A 23,131-nucleotide genomic window follows, 5' to 3' on the forward strand; every position below is an offset into this window, starting at 1 on the left:
TAGAGAATCTTCCCTTTGAGGGCCAGCAGATTCATCTGCTCCCTGACTTTATCCCAACAATGGCTTAAGCTGGGAAGACAATAACAGCTATAATGAGCAGAGTGTATGAACTGGAAATGCAATGCAAACATGTCCCAAGCTGGGTTATGCATCTGGAAATGTGCTTTATGTTGACCTGAATCAAGCCCTCAAAGCTGTCAACAGTTTCTAAGGCACTGGTCCTTTCTCTCTTTCCGATGGCAACTGTACTTCTTTGCTCTTTTTCCCATAAGACATTTCAGCTTCTTCATAAGGTGTTTGTGATTCTTTTACTGGTTTTTCATTCTTTCCTCTCTGCTGTGAAATATACTTGAGGACCTGTACTGCTCCTGTGTTGAGGTCCTGTGACTGTTTCTGCCTACACTGATGATTCAATACAAATATCATCCTCTGGTTCCTATTCTGACTTTGCTTCTATTTGGACCACTTGCCCATATTTGTGTATCCTGGTATATCATTAATGCTAATAGATCTGTCTGTTTTGTCGCCAATGCAATTACAGTACAATCTGTCTATGACATCAGAGTTTCATAAATGTGGGATTATTGATATTTAACAATTTGATATAGCATTACCTATATAGCATTTTGTTTGTTATCCTGTAGTTTTAACCCTTGTATACATACTTCAGGTTGTTACTGACCTGTGACATCATATTTTCATCTCTCACAGGGTCATATGATACAGTGTGGGCGCAGTTCCCAAGGTATGCCTCATTCATTCCTTCTGCATCAATTTACCACCAAAATATACCAAAATAGTTTAGATTTATTTTATTATTATAGTTTAAAACGAATAGGGTCCATAGTGACCCTAAATGCAGTAAAGTGTCAGTATTTTTACATGTGCATTTGAAGTGTTGTGTTTGTAAAAATCACTCAAAGAAAACATAATATTTTAGGATTTCTTTATGTCGCTATATATATATACATTACAGGTAGGTTTAGGAATTTATTGGTTTAGAGAAGTAAACGATAAGAAAAAAAATGCTATGGCACTTATCAGCATGCACGCTTTTAAAACTTCTGATGCCATCAGATCATGAATATTGTGGGCAAGAAATTGTTGAGGGTCAAAGATCAGATAACGAGGAGGGGAATGAAAGTGAAGGGGGCAAGCAGCTGCACGGAGTGAAACAGCATAAGTCACATTACCTGAAATGACTTATTAAAGAAGCAAAAGCGGACAAAAAAAATACAATAAATGTTTTAGAGCCAGTCTGTGCTAATAATAACTATTGCAGAGACACCAAACTGCATATAAGGTACAGTATTCAAATCTCTGCTATTTGTGGATGACTTGGTTCTGTTGGCTTCATCGGACAGTGACCTCCAGCTCTCACTGGAGTGGTTCGCAGCCGAGTGTGAAGAGGCGGGGATGAGAGTCAGCACCTCTAAATCTGAGGCAATGGTTCTTAGCCGGAAAAGGCTGGAATGCTCTCTCCAGGTTGGGAACACATTACTGCCACAAGTGGAGGAGTTCAAGTATCTTGGGGTCTTGTTCACAAGTGAGGGAAGAATGGAGCAGGAGGTTGACAGACAGATCGGTGCGGCATCTGTAGTAATGTGGGCTCTGCAATGGTCCATCGTGGTGAAGAGAGAGCTGAGCCAAAAGGCGAGGCTGTCGATTTACCAGTCGATCTACGTTCCTACCCTCACCTATGGCCACGAGTTTTGGGTAGTGACCGAAAGAGTAAGATCGCAGATATAAGAGGCCGAAATGAGTTTTCTCCGCAGGGTGGCTGGAATTTCCCTTAGAGATAAGGTGAGGAGTTCAGTTATCCGGGAGAGACTCGGAGTAGAGTCGCTGCTCCTCCGCATTTAGAGGAGTCAGTTGAAGTGGTTCGGGCATCTGGTCAGGATGCCCCCAGACGCCTCCCTGGGGGGGTGTTCCGGGCATGCCCCACTGGGAGAAAGCCACGGGGCAGACCCAGGACACGCTGGAGGGATTATATCTCTTGGCTGGCCTCGGAACGCCTCGGGGTCCTCCCAGAGGAACAAGGAGGAGGTGGCCGGGGAGAGAGAGATCTGGGCTTCCTTGCTTAGGCTACTGCCCCTGCGATCACACCTCGGTAGACAATGGATGGATGGATGGATGTTCAAATCTGGTAACCTATAGTAATTATGATCCGAGCAAAAGGATTTCAGAAGACACCCTTGCAATCATTCTGCTTCTTCCTACTCACTGAGGGGCATTGCTAAATTTCTTTAACTATAAGGAAATACATTTGCATTTTGATCTAACACTTACATGGGAAGGTATGTTCTGAAATACTGTTCAATGAACAATGACTGACAAAGTAGATTCACATGAGTTTTAAAGATGTGCTTGTAGTGTGAAGTTAAGTTACTCCGTTTTGATACAATTATGAACCTACAGGCATAAACCTTCTTGGATGAATTATAACCAATGAGATCATCATTCCAGGAACAGTGATGAGACAGTTAGCATGGGCGTATTGACCGATGCAGTCATCCCTTGACATATGAGCTGGCTACACAAACACCCTCAATCATGGGCTATGGTTTTATTTTCAGCAGATTTTATGAATGTTACAACATGTTAGGCAGGTTTAAAAAGTTTTCTTTGAAATTGCATGGCCATATTAATTTTCACAGTAAGGAATATACACATTTGTTCCAACGTTCTTCTAATCATGTCAGAAGTCATATTTGGTTACAGTTTAAAAAAAATATACAGCACTGCTCTGGGTAAAAACTACCAACTAGCCTTTTGTTTGGAGCCACTTGATAGGAGCTCAAATAAGCTGACACAGTGTGTTGATACGCTGGGGTTTTCTTCCTATTGTCCCAGGGGCTTCATTTACACTCTTCCGAGGCTGCACCTTTGCTACTCTCATACTTCATCCTTTCATGATGTACCTGGTAACTTTCACTATACAATGTTGTGACCTTTGCAGGATAATGAGGGATGGGAACATTCTGGCAATTAGTTTTAGCTAAAGAACAGAATGGAAACAAGAGGAATTTAAATTTCTGTGCACACATTAAAGGACTACTACACCCAAAGATTATATTTTTTATATGTTACATGCCACATTTGTTTTGCAGTGAAGGCTGAGAAAAAATTTTAATCTAATGTTTTCATAGGTGAACGGAGATAAAAAAAATAAAGTCTATGACAGAATGGAAGTCTATGTTGACCAATTCTGCACTGTAACAAATAATATCAAAAACATCCAAACAAAAATCTCTTTTATGTTTAGAATTTGTAATGTTATTACCATTTTTACAACTGTTTAGTTTTTGAGAAAGGAGAGAGGTTAGGAGCAGGGACTGATACAGCGCATTGCCGCACCCACAACATGACAAACCACCTTAGGATCCCAGATTAGGACCAAAGTGCAGCCATGCAATGGGTGACACCTCAGCACCACACTCGTTCAGATGGAGTAGAACAACGGGAGGATTTTTTTATGGTGGCTGGAGTGCCAATTCTGCCACCAACCCCCAAGTTTTTCCCTGCAGGTTGTAGGGCCCACATGCAGGGACGGATGCAGATTAACGTCATACCCAGGACGGAGCAATGGCAGGTTAAGGGCCTTGCTCAAGGGAGAAAGCTGTTAGTTATTATTACTTCTATTGCTCATTAATACTATTTAATTCTCAATAAATATTTGATCACAAAAAAACTCACACTTCTCATGTCACATAATCCCCATGTTTGTAATCCAGTCATAGGCTCACAGTATGCATTTTTTACTAAGATATTGTTAAATGAATGCTTCTGGAAAAATAAGTGCTGGGGATAAACAGGAAATGTAATTTACATGGAATTGACTCTTGTCCAATGAATGATGGGAAGTGGTGGACTCTTGACCAATGACTGAGAGGGGTGGATCTTCATTTCAAGAGCTCCATGAATTGAACAATGTTTCCTGTTTAGGCCTGGACCTGATTTTTCCTGAATAATTTATTTAATTTATATTTGAGAAAAAAAATGCACACGTGTGAGCATGCAACTGCATAACACACAAGTCTAGTATGATCTGTCTTAGTAATAGACAGTGAAAAGACTTTAATTGAAAGAGAAATCACAGCAGAAATGAGAATGTTGAGATGGAAGTGCAGAGTAACAAAAAGGGACAGTGTAAGAAATGAGACAATCAGAGGTGTAAGAAACGTGGGAGAGCTAACTAAGAAATTACAGGAAAGTAGATTGAAATGGTATGGACATATGATGAGGAGAGACAATGAATATGTGGGCAAAAGATAGATGGGAATGGAAGTCCAGGGGAAGAGAACATGAAATGAGACCAAAGCAGAGGTGGATGGATAATGTAAAAGAAGATCTGAAGGAAAAGGGCTTGACTGGCGAGGAGGTGCAAGGCCGAGCTGTATGGAAAGGGATGATCAAGCCCATCAGTCCAATACAGACGTGGGAAAAGATGAAGAGGATGAAGAAGAAAGGGAGATAAAATAAGGTTGAAATATGAACAAGGTTTGATACCAAAAAGGTAAACCAATCTTTTGCTAACCCAGAAACACAGGACAAGAATTAGAAACTGTTGAACGAAAAGAAAATCAGAATACTGGAATAAGAAAGCCCCAGAATTGCACCTAAAGCATTTTTATCCAAAGACAGATAAATTAGAATGGAACAAGCCAGAACTTATACAGTAAGTCTGGCTGATGACAACACATGTCACGCATTCCTGCAGAACTCGGGGAGCTTTGCCTTGTCAACGGCTGGTGCTCTTAACACAAAATAGCGGGGCCTGATAGAAATCCAAAATGGTGCTACAGGAAATGTATGAAAATTATGTTTTAAAGCAAGTCAGGTAGAAGAAGAATAATTTTGAGTACTGCGTGTAATTTTGGTCTCCAGGCTGCATAGAGAACATAGCAGCGCTAGAAAAGGTCCAGAGAACAGAGACTAGGCTGAGTCCAGGGCTACAGGGGATGAATTATGAGGAAAGATTAAAAGAGCTGAGCCTTTACAGTTTAAGCAAAATTAGATTAAGAGGTGACCTGAGTGAAGTGTTTAAAATTATGAAGGGAATTAGTCCAGTGGATCGAGACTGTGACTTTAAAATGAGTTCATCAAGAACACGGGGACACAGTTGGAAACTTCTTAAGGGTAAATTTCACACAAACATTAGGAAGTTTTTCTCTACACAAAGAACGACAGACACTTGGAAAAAGCGACCAACCAGTGTGGTTGACAGTAAGACGTTAGGGACTTTCAAAACTCGACTCAATGTTTTTTTGGAAGAAATAAGTGGAGAGGACTGGTGAGCTTTGTTGGGCTGAATGTGCTGTTCTCATCTAGAGTGTTCTAATGTTCTAAGAAAAAACAAATCAAAAACAGATCCTTAGTTAAAAAAAAATCTAGTTTAGCCGTATAAGTCAGCAAAGTAAACGGCACAAGAATGTAATAAAATGTACCATTCATAACAATGTGACAAGCGGATTTTTTTTCATGGACATTTTAGATTTTTTCTTTGATATGTTTTTGGTCCATCGTTGGTCACCATTGTGTTCCGTTCTATCTTGCCTTGTATCTCCGTTCTCCATAAAGACACAAGACTAAAAATGTTTCTCAGTCATCACTACGAAACATTTTAGGTGGAGTATTACTTAAAAGCCTACATTAGCTACATAGTAGTAGTCATGGTTTCAGTTTTTTGTTTGGTTTCTCATAAATTTTATTGCATAGTTCATTAAAATATATTACATATTAAGGCTATCAAATTGAGTTTATCTTAATTAAAATGCCAGTTGCTTTAACTTGTTAGCAAACATAGCTCACTTTAAAATTCTTCTTTTATAACTCACTTGGAAAACTATCTGGTGCATACTTAGAATATTTGAGGTGGAAGAAACAAAGCATTTCTCTACTTTTTGTCACAATATATTACCAATATTTTTTGCCAAAGTTGCACCATTTATATTAACATAGAAGCAATTCATTTTATTCAAATTTGCTTCTTCATACCCATAGAGGACATATGCATGGCTTGGAAGCCTGTAAGTTTTAGTGTGCCACAATGTTAAAAGACCAGTCTATGCAGTTTTCTATCATATCATAGTGCATATTATTTGTTAACGTATATGGATACGTGAGTTTGGAATCCTTGAAAGAAAGTTAAAAAGTAGTAAAAGCACTTACTGGAGAATGACAGCTCACTTGTACACACATGTACAAGTATGGAGGCTAAGATGTAGAGAACAGTCACATCCTTAGAGGACGACGTGAATTGAGCATCTTGACGTCTTTGATGCTTGGCTGATGCTGGTAGATGTGAGCTGGCACTGGTCAGGTAAATCCTGCTCTAGGTGTAAAATGAGAGGGCAGCCACTTGAGGTTGTCTTTTGACCGACTTTGGACATTGTGGCCTTTTAGTCTGGCATGCTGAGTCGTTTACAGAATAGTGCGTAGTATTGTGCTCATTGTGTATAGAAACTCGCTGCGTGTAGTCTTCACAACAAAAAACAACCCAAAGACTCCCTAGCAGTTTTACTATATTCGTGAACTTGGAGGAGCGTCAGCTAACCTTAAGAATTACTCAGGGCAGAGGATGTGGACCCACTTGCGCTTGCTGCCCCACTAGCTTTTGTAAGAAGACACTAGCGATACCACATCTTTGCCATATCGATATCATATGAGTCCTATTAATCTTTGCCTCAAGAAAATACCTCCAGATAGACATTTTTAATGAACATTTCAAGCCTTGCCCTCTGTTGCCGAGGTCTTTCCCTTGATCATTGCTGAGTTGTGGCGTTTGATTGGTTTCGACGTTGTGTCTCTTCATCTGTGTCATTAGCGCAACATCATTGCTGTGTTTCATATTGAGAAGTGAGGTGCATGCAAGCCCCCAAAAAATGTAAAAGTGTATGCATGCGCCATCTCACCAAGTGCAAGTGTCACTTGTATCAGCTTCAACATCTTCTGTAGAATTCCCACCATCTAGTGACTGCTCCATACGCACACATGTCTTTCATTTATGTATTTCTCATACCTCTGAGTAAATGGAGCTCATCGGGGTGTTTGGGTTTTGGTGGTATGCCTTATTTTTGGGCCTGTTCTTCACTTTTTGATTTTTGTTTTTCTTTTCATTTACTGGGTGGAACAACATCCCTGAACTGTGAATATTTAAAGAGGAAGAAGATCATTTGTTCTTCTTTTTCTTCTACATTTATTTTTGGAGTTTCCATAAATATTGCAAATAGTCATTTGCTTTTGATTCTTTGTTATTGTAATTCTGCCACTACATTGAACTATGCTTTAATAATTTCATGGCACTGAACTGTGAATAGCTGGCACTCGCTGGAATAAAACAAACTCTGTTTTCACATCTTTCTGACTTTGTCGTTGTCTCTAACTCATTGGTCTGGTGTATTGGCCATGCGCATTTGTCATAACCTAGCAGCATAACAAAGAGCAGAGACCTTTTTTAGTGTTTGAGATATGTTTTATTATTTTATTAAAAATGATCAAAATGTCTTGAGTATATAAACATGTAATAGAACTTTAACTTCTCACCCAATGTCCATTTAGTTATGTCAAATCCTGAATGTACCCCCAAAAAAGACGCACGGATTTAGTTGTTTAGTATACCAGAGACAAACTTCTGTTTGACTTAATTTCTGCCCTTTTTTCCTTTAAAAACTCTTTTATTATTGTTGGATTAATTTATTTGATATGGAAAGATCTATAAGAGGGGTATCCAGCTCCGATCCTGGTGGGCCGCAGTGGTTGCAACCTTTCATTCTAACAATCTTCTTAATTGGTGAGCAGTTTGTGCTGCTGATTAATTTGTTTTGCCTCAGTTTTAATTGACATGACTAAGACCACCTCATTGTTTCTGAGCAGCCAAACAATAATGAGACACAAAACAAGCTACCACATGACCAACTAAATTGAAAATAAAGAGAGGTGAAGGTCTCGGACATGTTGCTCTGCTCAGGTCACCAAAACATTTTGATGGTGGTCTTAGAAAAAACAGAAAATCAACAGTCTGCTGTGACAGAATGAGAGCAGCAACAAATCATGATATTCAATCTTCTTATTTCGGCTGCTCCCATTAGGGGTTGCCAAAGTGGATCATCTTCTTCCATATCTCTCTGTCCTCCCGATCTTGCTCTGTCACCCCCATCACCTGCATCCATAAACCTTCTCTTAGGCCTTCCTCTTTTCCTCTTCCCTGGCAGCTCTATCCTTAGCATCCTTCTCCTAATATACTCAGCATCTCTCCTCTGCACATGTCCAAACCAAAGTCATGATTTTCAATAACGGCTTTAATTAACATCAAGAATCGGCTTCTCATTAAGAAATTGGTTTGAGTGAAATTGGCTGGAGTTTTGACGTTTCAATTTAGCTGGTCATCTGTTGGCTCGTTTCACATCTCATTTCTGTTTGGCTGCCATTTAATGAAGGAACAAATCAATTCAGAGGACTGAATCCTTAAAAACAGGGTTATTAAAATGAAGGGAAAAGGAGTCAATTAGCAGTGAAAACTGATCACTGATAGAATGAAAACCTGCAGCCACTACAACCCACCAGGACCGGAATTGGACATCCCTGATCTATCAGTTATGACAGACATGACTAGCTGATTTACTCTGTCACTTAGTCAGCACAAAAGTGAAAAGCCCAGAACAAACACCTCTCAATTTTAAATGTTTTTGGACTCTTGTATCATAACACACTTCTTCAAGTTTGTGCTGTTTTTCAATTACTCATCAATTGCTTTGGATTAGTTGATAAAATGCCTGACACTGAAATCCAAAACAGTTTGGGATGTCCATCTCCTTTAAAATTAATAAATCGTAAAAAAAAAAAAGGCATTTGGTTCCCCACTTGAAGACACGTGTGATGCTCACACCTTCAGCACATGCAAAATAAATTTTATTTTACATTTTATTTATCTTCAGTAGCTACAACTTAAAAAAAAAAATACAACAGCACCATTCATTACAAGAAAATTATCTACTTCTCTGACCCTATGGATAACACGCCAAAGCACCTAGGAAGCCGAGTCTCAATAATTAGCCACAGTGGATGGCACCCACTCTGTCAGACGCTGAATGATTTGCATTTGGGTTGCCGGAATGTAAGCATCAATTAAAGCTCAGAGTGTTAAGAAAAGAGAATCTGGAGCAGGGCCCTGCCATTTGGGGCTATAATGAGTGTTCAACAACAGATCTGACAGCTGCTTGTGAAATAATAGATTAAAAAGGACAAATAAAATGCAACAGCTCTTAAAACAGACATAAATGATATTTTAATGGGAAACAGCCCATTCTCCTTTACACCACAGCCCCATTCTGTAATCTGTTTAGATACAATTTTTTATGAAGTTTAATTTTTTTAATTAAAAAATTATTTTAATTTAATTCATGTTAGTCTGACAAAATGCCGGACAGACTACATCTTTAAAATCTTCAACTAGCTATTATAAGACTATCTCCACAGAAATAATGCTTGGGTAAAATTCTGTCCGAGGAAGCAAAGAAGAGTGGATCCTCTGGCACAACTGCCTTTATTGTTAATTCTAAAATAATGAAACTCATGCAATGCCTGATAGCGACTATCTACAGTGGATTCAGAAAGTTTTCAGATACAATTACTTTACATTTTGCTAAAATCATTTAAATTTGTTTTTTTCCTTACAGCAAACAGCAATCAAAAAACCCCAGAATGACAAAACGAAAACAGGATTTTGGAAATTTTTTCAAGCTCATAGTACCAGAAGATACGTGCAACCTGCTGGTCTTCTCAGTCTACTGGCGTTGGAACCTTGATCTTGGGGAGATCAGAGGTGCACATGTTTTCTAGTATACTATGTCGTGCATGGGCACCTAAGGATCCCCCATCAGACTCTGCTGACACTTGCAATACCACTCCTAGGCGAGAGGGGGTGCCAGCGCTTACTGTATCATCCCTTTCCCCCTCTGCAGTGCTCTGCCCACAAGGCTCCCAGGAACTCCACCCTTTCCAGCTCCACCCTATAAGTATTAATGTCCCCAGAAGCAATCAGATGAGAAGTGGACCTTCTGCTTCACAGACCTCTCTGGCCTTGACCAGCTCAACAGAGCCTAAAGAGCAGAGACGCAAAGTAGGCTACCCAGGCAGTTTGCATGCCTGTTTTCTGTTCTTGCACCACTGAACCCATACTTTAATTCTTTTGTTTGAACATTGGCTTTAAACGGTGTGGCCTGGTTGGCCCCCCAGCTTATCCTAAAGACGTCTCCACTCTTTTGTCCCTTCACAACTATAAATTCATTTCTGCTGGGATGTATACTGTAGTGTATAGAATCCAGGCTTCCTAAAGTTCACATGCACATTATCACCTGTAATAACATCAATTGATGCCCTTTTTGATGTAGTAGACAATGGTTTGACAGTTTTATTGTAGATTTAATGCAGCTTTTTATGATTTTAATTTCTTAGACTAAAAGACAGGCTCAGAGTACTTACACAAATTTGTAAATATAAATGCCAACCTTCCCATATTTAAAGGACATCAATGTAAGGCCACAGATTTCTTTAAATACTTTTAAGTAAAGATGCTTAATCACTCATGTACAAATTTCAGTTTATTTTGTTGATTTACTAACTGACAAGAGGTTAACACCACTGATACAGGGAACAAATTTAAGCATGACGTATTTCTTTAGATTCTCACTAATGTCCAATTACTGTTTATTTGCTGAACCTTGTGGTGGATGGACAGAAAACCGCATTGAGTTCTACTTCCGTCAGCCAAGAACAGAAAGGTGAGATTATACTGGGCACTGGCTCACCAAAATAGTTGAAGACCGTAAAAAGATCGCCTAGTCTGATGAATCTCGATTTCTACTGAGACACACAGATAGCATGGTCAGAATTTGCCACCAACATTGAAATCATCCACCCAACCTAACCTTTGTCAACGGGCCAGCCCTGTAGTGTTGGTGGTGCTAGTGGTGTAATGGTGTAGGGAATGTTTTCTTGCCACAATTTGGGCTCGTTAATACTATTTAATCATTGCTTGAATGCCGTGGCCAATTTGAGTATTGTTGCTCACCATGTGCATCCCTTCATGGTCACAATTTACCCAACTTCTCATGGCTACTTCCAGCATATCAATGCACAATGTCACAAAGCAAAAATCATCTCATACTGGTTTTATGAATATGAAAACGAGTTCAGTGTTCTTCAGTGGCCTTCCTATTCACTGGATCTGACTCCAGTAGACCACCTTTGTGATGTGGGTGAAGAGCAGATTCACAGCACGAATTGTGTGGTGCAATCACATCAACATGGACCAGAATATTAAAGGAATATTTCCAACAACATGTGGAATCCATGCTATGAAGAATTGAGGCTGTTTTGAGAGGAAAAAGGACCATATCCAATATTAGTTGAGTGGTCCTAAGAATTTGCTTGATGAGTGTCTTATATATAAACATCTATGCGTGAAACGGTTTGTGTGTACGTGTCTGTCTGTCCGGACCGGAAGTGCGAGGCTACAGCATGACGCTCAAAGAAAGCGACTCTATCGCCAAAGTGAAACCACCGAGAAAAGACAGAAACTCAGTTAGCCGCTAATACACAAGAGAGGCAGGCACATCGGCAAACCGAAACCTCCAAGAAGAGAGAAACTCACTTAGCTGCTGATAGACAATGGGAGCGAGCACGTCGGCAAAATGAAACCGCATAGGAAAGAGAAACTCGCTTAGCTGCTAATACACAAATGACACAACAAGACCTCTGAGGAGAGAGAAACTCACTTAGCCGCTGACAGACAACGCAAGAGAGCACATCGGCAAAACGAAACCTCCAAGGAGAGAGAAACTCACTTAGCCGCTGATAGACAATGGGAGTGAGCACGTCGGCAAAACAAAAATGCAGAGGAAACAGAAACTCGCTTAGCCGCTAATACACAAGTGAGGCGAACACATTAACACAACAAGACCTCTGAGGAGAGAGAAACTCACTTAGCCGCTGACAGACAACGCAAGAGAGCACATCGGCAAAAGGAAACCACTGAGGAAAGAGAACCTCGCTTAGCTGCTAATGCACATGCGAGGCGATTTATTGATTGACGTGTTAGAATCCATGGTTTCAGGTTTTTATAGCACGGGCTTACACAGCTAGTATACAATAATTATATTGCATTACATTGTCCTAGAGAGCCACATTAATTTAGAAAAAAGCAACAGCAGACAATCTAACAATCAGCAGTTGTTTTATGCCTGTCTTGGGACCTTTTGCCTAATTGTGCTCCTTGCTTACATCTTCTTGTACCTTAAAAAACCAGTGAATTATTTCTGTTTAATTTCAGAAAAAAAAACCCCAATAACATCTTGGCATAAACTGATTTGGAGGTGAATGACAGGTACTGTAATACATTTATGTCTAATTATTCTTGTTCGTGTCTGATCATTGGCTCCCAGTTGAATTTCGGATTCATTTTAAAATTTTACTTTTGGTTTATAAGTCGTTAAATGGTGTTGCCCCATCCTGTCTGGCCGAGTTTGCACTTTGAGCTATATTATTTGTATGAAAATGTGCTATATAAATAAATGTTGTTGTTGTTGTTGAGTTGCTGGTTCCATATACACCAGTCCGCTTTTTATGTTCCTCTCAACAGCAATTGTTGGTTGTGCCAAAGTCTAAGATGAAGACAAGGGGTGATTGTGCCTTTGCAGTTCTAGCACCTAAGTTATGGAACGCTCTGTCAATTGAAATTAGGTCAGTTTCTTCAGTTCAAATGTTTAAATCTAGACTTAAAACAAACTTGTTTTCAATTGCTTTTAACTGTATATGAGTAACTCTGGTATCAATTTTATTAATAATGGGTTATTTTTCATATCCATTGTTTTTCTGTAAATTGTTTATCTTCTAATAGGTTCTTTTAACTTATTTGTTTTAGTATTTATGTAATTTTTGTACTATGTTTTATTGATTTATTATTGATATATATATATATATTTTATTTTATTATGCAGCACATTGGTTTCACACTTATGGTGTTTTAAAATTGTCAGTCAGTCATTTTCCAACCCGCTATATCCTAACTACAGGGTCACGGGGGTTTTAAAATTGTGCTTTATAAATACATTTTGATTTGATTTGATTTTATTAGAAATTCAGTTGGAAATTTATCAGAACTTTGCAGAAAGAAGGAAGGAAGGAAGGAAATGTTATGAGTCGGGCTGTGGACAGAACTGTCATTTCCACAACAAGAGAAACCCGTGATAATGTTGCATAGAAAACAGAAGCAAATATCACATTAAACAAAGAGCCTAACTAAGCAGTGTGTTATTTTCCAGGTGGGATGTCATTTCTCTATTCTCTTAGAAAAAAGTTGCTAGCAGCTTTGCACTTTATTCATATTTCTGATATTTTTTAATTGAGTTTTTTGTCTGATCCATGTCGTGCAATCATAGCCAACTGACTGATGTAAATTGAGGTAAATGCTGGCAGTTTTATTTTGTCATTTAATAGCAGACTCATTACTAAAGGACTGTGAGTAATTAGGTCTCATCGGTAGAAAATTTTGTCAGTTTTCTTAATGAACTGTAATGGCTCCATTGCTTAAAAGCTTGCATTTTTCTCTTAATTTGTGACTTCATATTCTTGATTGTTGGATTTGTATTATACATAAAACAATATTTAAAAGAATATTTCTGGAACTATACATCAATATTTTGCTTTTATACTATGTTCTGTGCACTATGTTAAAGTAACACTTTATTTCAGAAGAAACACAAATGAGCCATATTTGTTGAATCACACGAGTTTCATAGAGATGGTGCCAACACACAGCACTATGTATTTGGATTTGGTTCCAGGCTGCACATGTCTTGAGTGCAAATAATGCCAGGAAACTCACCAACTCTCTGCAATCAATCATTGAATACACTGGCATAAAAAAAAAGATTCAATGGATATTATGCAACAAAAATTTAATATATTGTTTGTTATTCAAACAAAACGGAACCAGTTAAACTGAATGAAAAGTTAATTTGTTTTCTTTTTCACTATTTATTGTAAGGCTTACAAAAATAAATGGCACAATATTCCCATGGTGTCTGGTGAAAACTGAGCTGTAAATGATATTGCTGATAGATGAACAGTCACTCTGCAGCTTCTGTATCATCTCCGATAACCTCCTGGGTGAAGAAATGTTCTACCAAAGCCGTGTGCTCAAGGAGCAGAAAATGATTCATGGAACCAATATTTGTAACCTCTTTGCTGCTGTTGATTAATGCATCCCCAGGTTATTGATTTTGTGCAAAGATTTATGCCAGAAAATTTGACAATTTGTTCGTTAGTTTATTGTCCCCACCCATTGTGCCAGTCTGTGATGACTAACCGTAAATATCAAAACAAAATTTAACAAGTTAACAAAATAGTAAAAATGTGTAATGGTGAAAGACAATAACAAATTTTAATATGACAGCCAGTGGTCATTATTGGAAAAACAAAAGTAGTACAAAATAATAAAAAGCATATTATTAAACACAGCTATAGACATATATTGCAAATAAATTAGTATAATAATGCAGTTCTCTGTGTTAAATACAAATGAGATAAACTGCTGTGTCAAAACAGATGCTCAGATGTACTAAATTTATTATTCAATACCGGGGGTCTCACAGAGTTGAAAGTCCTAAATAAAATGATATTCCAAGCCAGAACGGTTCTTGAGGCTGATCCTCCGATTAGCTGTGAACCACCCAATCTCACTGAGATTACACAGGTGGTGGGGAAAGGCTGCAGGGATCCGGCTCTGGTATCCGGGCAGGTGGTAAGGCTATCCTCCTGGCATTGCAAGCAATCTTTGCCTCCATTTGGGAGACTGGCATCATCCCAACTGACTAGAAAATGGGATTTGTTGTCCCTATCTGGAAAGGAAGGGGTGATCGCCTGGATTGCAGCAACTACAGGGGGATAACACTGCTCTCGGTGCCAGGTAAGGTCCTTACTAGGGTCGTCCTGAATAGGATCCGTGATCACTTGCTCACCTACCAGCGACCGGAACAGCCTGGTTTTACACTTAAGAGGACTACCATCGACTGCATCCTGGCACTGAGGATTCTCATGGAACGCAAACACGACATCGGCAGAGTTTATTTGCAGCCTTTGTCGATTTTCGCAAAGCGTTCGACTCAGTTGATCGAGCTGCCTTGTGGGACATCCTGAGGGTTCGTGGGGTCCCCTCAAGGTTGCTGGATATCATGGCTGGCCTGTACACTGGTACTGTGAGTGCTGTGCAGAGTGGAGGCAGGACCTCTGCGTTTTTCCCAGTTGATTCTGGGGTTCATCAGGGGTGTGTTCTGCTCCTACTGTTCAATGATTGTGTGGACTGGGTGTTGGGCAAGGTCATGAACATAATAATATAATAATAAACATAATAATAATAATTATAATACATTTTGTTTATATTGTGCCTTTTCCTATGATGTAACAGATGACTTGCTTAGCAACTGTATAGCATCATAGGGAAAAAATCAATGAAAATGTAGCGTATAAAACAGTGGCACCCATACAAACAAAAACAAAAATGTGGCAACAAGAAAGAAAAATAGTTTTACAAAATGGTGCAGACAATTTTGTCACAGTCATAATGCTAAAATGATTACATACTAAAACAAAAATAATTAATTGTTAATTACACTTGACTAAACCAAAATCCTGCAGTGCAAAATGCAATAAAAATCAATGTACTTTACAGATGTAGGTGTGTTGAGTTTATTTCTGCAATTAGAATTTCTCTACCACAAATTGTTTCTGCAAAATATCAGATTCAGTAGAAAACACAGTTTCGAAAAATAAACAATTAGATCTTTTTTTAATTGTTCAGTAAAAATAAGTTATATTTGTGTTATAACATAAGTATTTTTTCAGGCTGAGAATATTATTTGAAGTACACTCACCTAAAGGATTATTAGGACCACCATACTAATACGGTGTTTGACCCCCTTTCGCCTTCACAACTGCCTTAATTCTACGTGGCATTGATTCAACAAGGTGCTGAAAGCATTCTTTAGAAATGTTGGCCCATATTGATAGGATAGCATCTTGCAGTTGATGGAGATTTGTGGGATGCACATCCAGGGCACGAAGCTCCCGTTCCACCACATCCCAAAGATGCTCTATTGATTGAGATCTGGTGACTGTGGGGGCCATTTTAGTACAGTGAACTCTTTGTCATGTTCAAGAAACCAATTTGAAATGATTCGAGCTTTGTGACATGGTGCATTATCCTGCTGGAAGTAGCCATCAGAGGATGGGTACATGGTGGTCATGAAGGGATGGACATGGTCAGAAACAATGCTCAGGTAGCCCGTGGCATTTAAACGATGCCCAATTGGCACTAAGGGGCCTAAAGTGTGCAAAGAAAACATCCCCCACACCATTACACCACCACCACCAGCCTGCACAGTGGTAACAAGGCATGATGGATCCATGTTCTCATTCTGTTTACACCAAATTCTGACTCTACCATTTGAATGTCTCAACAGAAATCGAGACTCATCAGACCAGGAACATTTTTCCAGTCTTCAACTGTCCAATTTTGGTGAGCTCGTGCAAATTGTAGCCTCTTTTTCCTATTTGTAGTGGAGATGAGTGGTACCCGGTGGGGTCTTCTGCTGTTGTAGCCCATCCGCCTCAAGGTTGTGCATGTTGTGGCTTCACAAATGCTTTGCTGCATACCTCGGTTGTAACGAGTGGTTATTTCAGTCAAAGTTGCTCTTCTATCAGCTTGAATCAGTCGGCCCATTCTCCTCTGACCTCTAGCATCAACAAGGCATTTTCGCCCACAGGACTGCCCCATACTGGATGTTTTTCCCTTTTCACACCATTCTTTGTAAACCCTAGAAATGGTTGTGCATGAAAATCCCAGTAACTGAGCAGATTGTGAAATACTCAGACCGGCCCGTCTGGCACCAACAACCATGCCCCGCTCAAAATTGCTTAAATCACCTTTCTTTCCCATTCTGACATTCAGTTTGGAGTTCAGGAGATTGTCTTGACCAGGACCACACCCCTAAATGCATTGAAGCAGCTGCCATGTGATTGGTTGATTAGATAATTGCATTAAGGAGAAATTGAACAGATGTTTCTAATAATCCTTTAGGTGAGTGTATATTTTGAGCAAGAAAATGGCAGTCGTCCTCTTTCTTAATGTTAGTTAAGGTATAAACAGGGCTGACAGCACTATTAAGGTGAATTGGGCATTCGAAAATCATGGAGAGAGGACACCCAGCTGCCCGGGAACAGTCAGTTAGTGGACTAGTAAGCTTGGTCAAATAACCGTAGGACCAGCACTGGCTGCAAACAATCCAAAAATATAATGTCGGTCGTATAAGTCAAATGTAGAAAACTCATGCAGTTGGTCCAAGGGATTATGATATGCTAACGCCCACCTGAGAGAGTAACCATGGAGCACACAGCCTTTTTTTTCTATGCATTGTGCCTACGTGACCACGTGGTAATACCCAAACTATTCCGAAGCGACGTTTGTACTATTTTGTGTTTTTTGTATCTCATGCCCTCATACACCTTTATCATAAGATGGAGCGTTCGATCAGAAGAAAATATGAAGCTGGTTTTTGATTAAAAGTTGTTGACGTAGTGAAAAAAATTGGTAACTGCGCTACTGCAACAAAAGTCTACGTGTCTGAGAAACTGGTGGGAGATTGGAGGAGGCAAGAAGATGTAAAAAAAAAAATAATAAAAATTTAATTGTTGTATTTTTGAACCGGCGTATAAGTCGGGGTCTGATTTTACGATCGATTTTTCGGGTTTTAAGACCCGACTTATATGCGAGTACATACAGTATTTGCTAAACATTTTTTTGGTCTCAATCTAATTTTTTTTCTCTCTTCTTATTCCTTCAAACTAGAGATAAGGTTGTTGTTGAAATTCTTTATTACACATATATGCAAGGTCAGGTTAATTGATCCATTGTCTTGAAAAAGTAACAGATAAGCAAATGGTAAAGGATACGCATCCTAACTTTATCCAAAAAAGTGTGTTACACATTTTTTTTGGGCATAAAATTGTGCAAAACTACGAGGAACAAGTTGAAGAGCTTCCCCCATCCCACCTAGCACATATCTTTAAAAGTTCATGTCCTATACTAGTATTTGGATTTTTCTCCATGGAGATGGTCTCTGCTAAACATGGGGAGAGGTTCCACCAGGACATTGAACAAGTGGAAAGTGGAGTGAGTCCATGTTAGCAGACATCTGTTGGTCATTCCACAGTGGAACACATTCAGCAATTGTAAGAGGAAACTACTATTTGTAAGTAACACTTATATTTAAAACAATTAAAGGTGTATTTTATATTTTTTCAGACTAAGTAATTCATTTTGAAACTATGTTATGTTTTTTCTCAAAAACAGGAGAGAGCAATTCTATTTCCAGGTCTGGGTTCAGTACTCTATGATGAACACCTAAGATTTTTGACAGGAGTGAAAAGGTTTTTTTTTTTTTCTTTTCTTTTTTTTTAAGTCATTCCCGTCAAATTCGGGAACATTTGGGAAACATTCTATTTCTATTGTGGGTGAAAACGGGGGTTTTAGAGCGGTTTCTGCGATATATGGGATCAACTGACTTCCCTAAATCTTATAGTTTCATTTTACTGAAACTTGTGCTTGTTTGTCATATTATATGATTCTTAAAAAAAAACATTGCGCTGGATACTTTTATTTCTGTTTGTTATTGGATGCAAGCGACAAGTCAGATTTTGTGTTTTCTCATGTAAACATGACTAAATAAAAATTTTGAACCTTAAAAAGCCTGACATGATTAAGCAACACTTAATGAGAATATTTATATTTCAAAAATATAAAGCTAAATGCTAAATACTACAGAAACAAAAATAAGCTCCCAAAAATAACCAAATCAATCTGAAAAAGTGTGACGATCAAACCAAAACTCAAAAAACCAAATGTTCTGTCAAAAAGACCAAAATGTCCAAAGGGGGAGCTGAACCAGAAGAACAGGAATAGCTAATGGCTCAGCAACCTGACTGAGGCCCTTAAACAGACCACCAGAAGCAGCCCCATTAACTGAACACCTGTAGTGCTGGGAAGGCCCAGTCCCCCTCGGCACAACATAAAAAGGAAAGGGAAACCTAGAACAAAATAGGGACATTTACAACATTAACAAATAAAAATGACAAACTGTTATATAAAAACTAGCTAATGTAATCAAAACAATTACATGAATATAAAAGATATTTACTGTGGTGGGCAGGCGCCCTGCCCGGGATTTGTTCCTGCCTTGCACCCTGTGGTGGCTGGGATTGGCTCCAGCAGACCCCTGTGATCCTGTGTTAGAATATAGCGGGTTGGACAATGACTGACTGACTGACTAAAAGATATTTAAATACAGATACATAAACAAAATTAACAAAAAATCAATTAACTGCTCTAGCTTTTAAATGTTTGTTTGATGTCACTGACCAGCAATATACTCTCTAAATCCCCAAACTGATAAATGCATCCAGGCTAGTTTTGCAATTCCCTTTCCAAGAAAACAGGTACAGTGAAACCTCAGGTCACAACCGAAATTTGTTCCAAAACTCTGGTCGCAACCCGATTTGGTCGTGACCCGAAGTAATTTCCCCCATAGGATTGTATGTAAATACAATTATTCCGTTCCAGACCGTACAAACTGTATGTAAATATTTTTTTTTAAAGATTTTTAAGCACAAAAATAGTTAATTAAACCATAGAATGCACAGTGTAATAGTAAACAAAAGGTAAAAACATTGAATAACACTAAGAAAACCTTTAACAACAGAGAAAACTAACATTGCAGTCCCTTTAAAAACAAGCCCAGTGCATTCTTTATCTGCCTTCTCGTGCTCTCTCTCTCTCTCTCTCTCTCTCTCACTTGCTCTCTCTCTCTCTCTTGCTCGCTCGCTCTCTCACACTCGATCTTTCTCTCTCTCTCTTTCTCTCTCTCGTGCGCTCGCTCTCTCGCACTCTCTCACTCTCTCTCTCTTGCTTGCTCGCTCTTTCTCTCTCGTGCGCTCGCTCTCTCGCACTCTCTCTCTCTTGTTCGCTCGCTCGCTCTTTCTCTCTCTCTCACTTGCTCTCTCTCTCGCTCTCTCTCTCTCTCTCTCACTCGCTTGCTGCACAGGGAGAGCCTGAACACGTGTGGAAATCATCAGCGTGTACGAACCAGAAGGGAAACTGGCTTGTTCATCACCCGAGTGAGTGGTCATGAACAGATGCAAAAGCTTGGAGACCTTTTTCATCGTAACCCGATTTGTACGTGCTCTGAGACGTTCATAACCCGAAGTTCCACTGTATCTTAATTTTGGTATTTTCCAGAACTGACTATTTAATTCTCTTAGTGTCCTGGCTAACATCAGACACCTTTGCAATCATACCAGTGATATTATTGGGAAAACTGTCAGCTTATAGCAAAAATGAAAGCATAAAAGAGGACCAGAAACATATGTTTCTCGTAAATGGAAATTTTTAAATTTTTTTTCCAGCATATTTATGTACCAAGCTTTAGCTGCCCTGCCATGTAAACTTGCAGATGTCCGCTGATAATTTGTAACAGACTGCAGTGTTAGTAAAGACAAACAGAGATTTAGGCTTTCACATACTGTAGTTGCTTTGACTTGAGCTTCTGCCAGAATGAAAATAGTCAAAAAGGCTGAAACTACGACCGAAACAAAGGAGTAAAATGAATAGAGAAATAAAAACAATGTTTCAGAACACTGGTTGTCTCTCTGTGCCTTAGTAATTACTGTTTTTTTCTGCCTGCATTTTGCATTAAGCACAAAATTATATTCATGGTGAGGAGTGGTTCTTCAGTGCACTGGAGACTCAGGTCTTAGCAACCTCTGGTGGTCCCTAGCATGCCTTCATTCCTGAGTGTTGATGATCTGTTGAAGAATGTTTCATGTTGATTAGCTGATCAAGCAAACATTTTACATGTGACAATAGGTAGAACCCAGCTTCATGGATGATGTGTAATATAACTAAATCACACTGTACCCCCAAAAATCATACGCAATTGGAATTTTCCATGCATTCTTACGTTTTATGTTCTTGTAATGTGCCGTGCGCAGACCGTCTTTTGATAATGTTTTGTATCTTCTTATATAATGCGCTACCGTGGCTGTCCATTTGTCTGTCCAGGATTTTAAATCACCTGTAGCTCGCAAACCGTTTAAACTATTGACCTGAAATTTGGTGCGCATATATTATGTGACGTCTTATATCCGCTTTCCAGTGATGATTGACCTACAAGGTTATTCCTCTTGTTTGTATTTTATTTTATTTTACAATCAACTCTCGGCAGCGTGCAGCAGGCCAGCCGTGCGGCGCCCATGTGTATGGGTGCCTTTCTCATCCCTACCACCTTTGCCGTCATTTCCCATACCTCTTCATATCTTAAATCATTCTTCAGGCAGATTGAAGACTTGAGTGCCAGCTTAAGTGAAAAATTAAAGATAACGTACTAAGTAATTGCAAGACAAACACAAACGTTCACAAATCAGTTCTAACGCAAAAAGATGCAAATGAAAGAAGAGAAGAAGTGGGCCGCTAAGGTGGAGAAAAGAAGTGCTGCTCAGGAAGCAGCAAGCGCATCAGCCGCTGGGCAAACGAATGCTAAACGTACAGAGAAAGAGGATAAAGAGTAACTAGGAATGCTCAGGTGAAGTGTATTCACTGCTGTGCCATTTCTGGTATCATCATAATTCTCATTCACAACTCGAATTATTAAGTATATTCTAATCACACTGTGTAATATCTCCATACAGTACGTATCTTTACTAGCGTTACTATACATCTGGGTGTCCCCAGAAATATCCTCCTTTTAGGCCCTGATCTTGGCATCCAGGCAGATTATACAAAACTGGAAATTTGTCCAGGTTTATCACACTGTGGCCGATGGTTCCCAACCAGGTTTACTTTTTTATCTCACCTCCTTTTGTTAAGTTTTAACTACAGAAAAAATCACAAATAGTGAGATGTGGGGATCTCAGAGGTCAAATATAATGTCACCGTAGTGTGAAATGATTCGCCTTCCAAACAATCGTTAAATAGTTGCCATCGATTGTCAGGCAGTATGTTAAGGCTGAACCTGTTTGTTCAAAATTACGCACCCATGTTGTAATTGCATTAGCAGACGGGACACTATCACAACGTCCTAACTGGTAATGGTGCCAAAATTCCATTTGCGCAGCAGTCACACTATAAATATTCTTATAAAAGGCTTTCACAGTGAACACTTGTTGAGCACCACTCCACTGCTCCATTATAATTAATGGCAAGGGGTTCTAAATGAGGTCACATTGGTCCCAAACAACTGCCGATGCCCCAAGGTCACCAACACCTAGTTCCAAAATTACCCATTTCCCTGCGCCACCCTGTACTTTGATTGTAATTGTCACCTGTCTTTTTAAATTTCTCTGATTAATAAAAGGGTCAATATTTGAACCTGTGACTGAGTTTGGTATGATTGTGCTCCTTACTGGTTACAATATCTATCTATCTATCTATCCATCCATCCATTTTCTAACCCGCTGAATCCAAATAGGGTCACGGGGGTCTGGTGGAGCCAATCCCAGCCAACACAGGGCACAAGGCAGGAACCAATCCTGGGCAGGGTGCCAACCCACCGCAGGACACACACAAACACACCCACACACCAAGCACACACTAGGGCCAATTTAGAATCGCCAATCCACCTAACCTGCATGTCTTTGGATTGTGGGAGGAAACCGAGCGCCCGGAGGAAACCCACGCAGACACGGGAGAACATGCAAACTCCACGCAGGGAGGACCCGGAAGTGAACCCGGGTCTCCTAACTGCGAGGCAGCAGCGCTACCACTGCGCCACCATGCGCCATCTATCTATCTATCTATCTATCTATCTATCTATCTATCTATCTATCTATCTATCTATCTATCTATCTATCTATCTATCTATCTATCTATCTATTGTGGAACTGGACCCGGACACAGACAGATGGACATCGTTGTTTCACCCAACACACTCATTTATTTACAATATATTTACAATTGGTTTAGTGCACAACCCAGTGCCTCTAGCACCAATCCCCCAAAGTCCAGGCCTCACAGTCACAAATT

This window comes from Polypterus senegalus, chromosome 12 (assembly GCF_016835505.1).
Source record: "Polypterus senegalus isolate Bchr_013 chromosome 12, ASM1683550v1, whole genome shotgun sequence".
In the NCBI taxonomy this organism is placed as follows: domain Eukaryota; kingdom Metazoa; phylum Chordata; class Cladistia; order Polypteriformes; family Polypteridae; genus Polypterus; species Polypterus senegalus.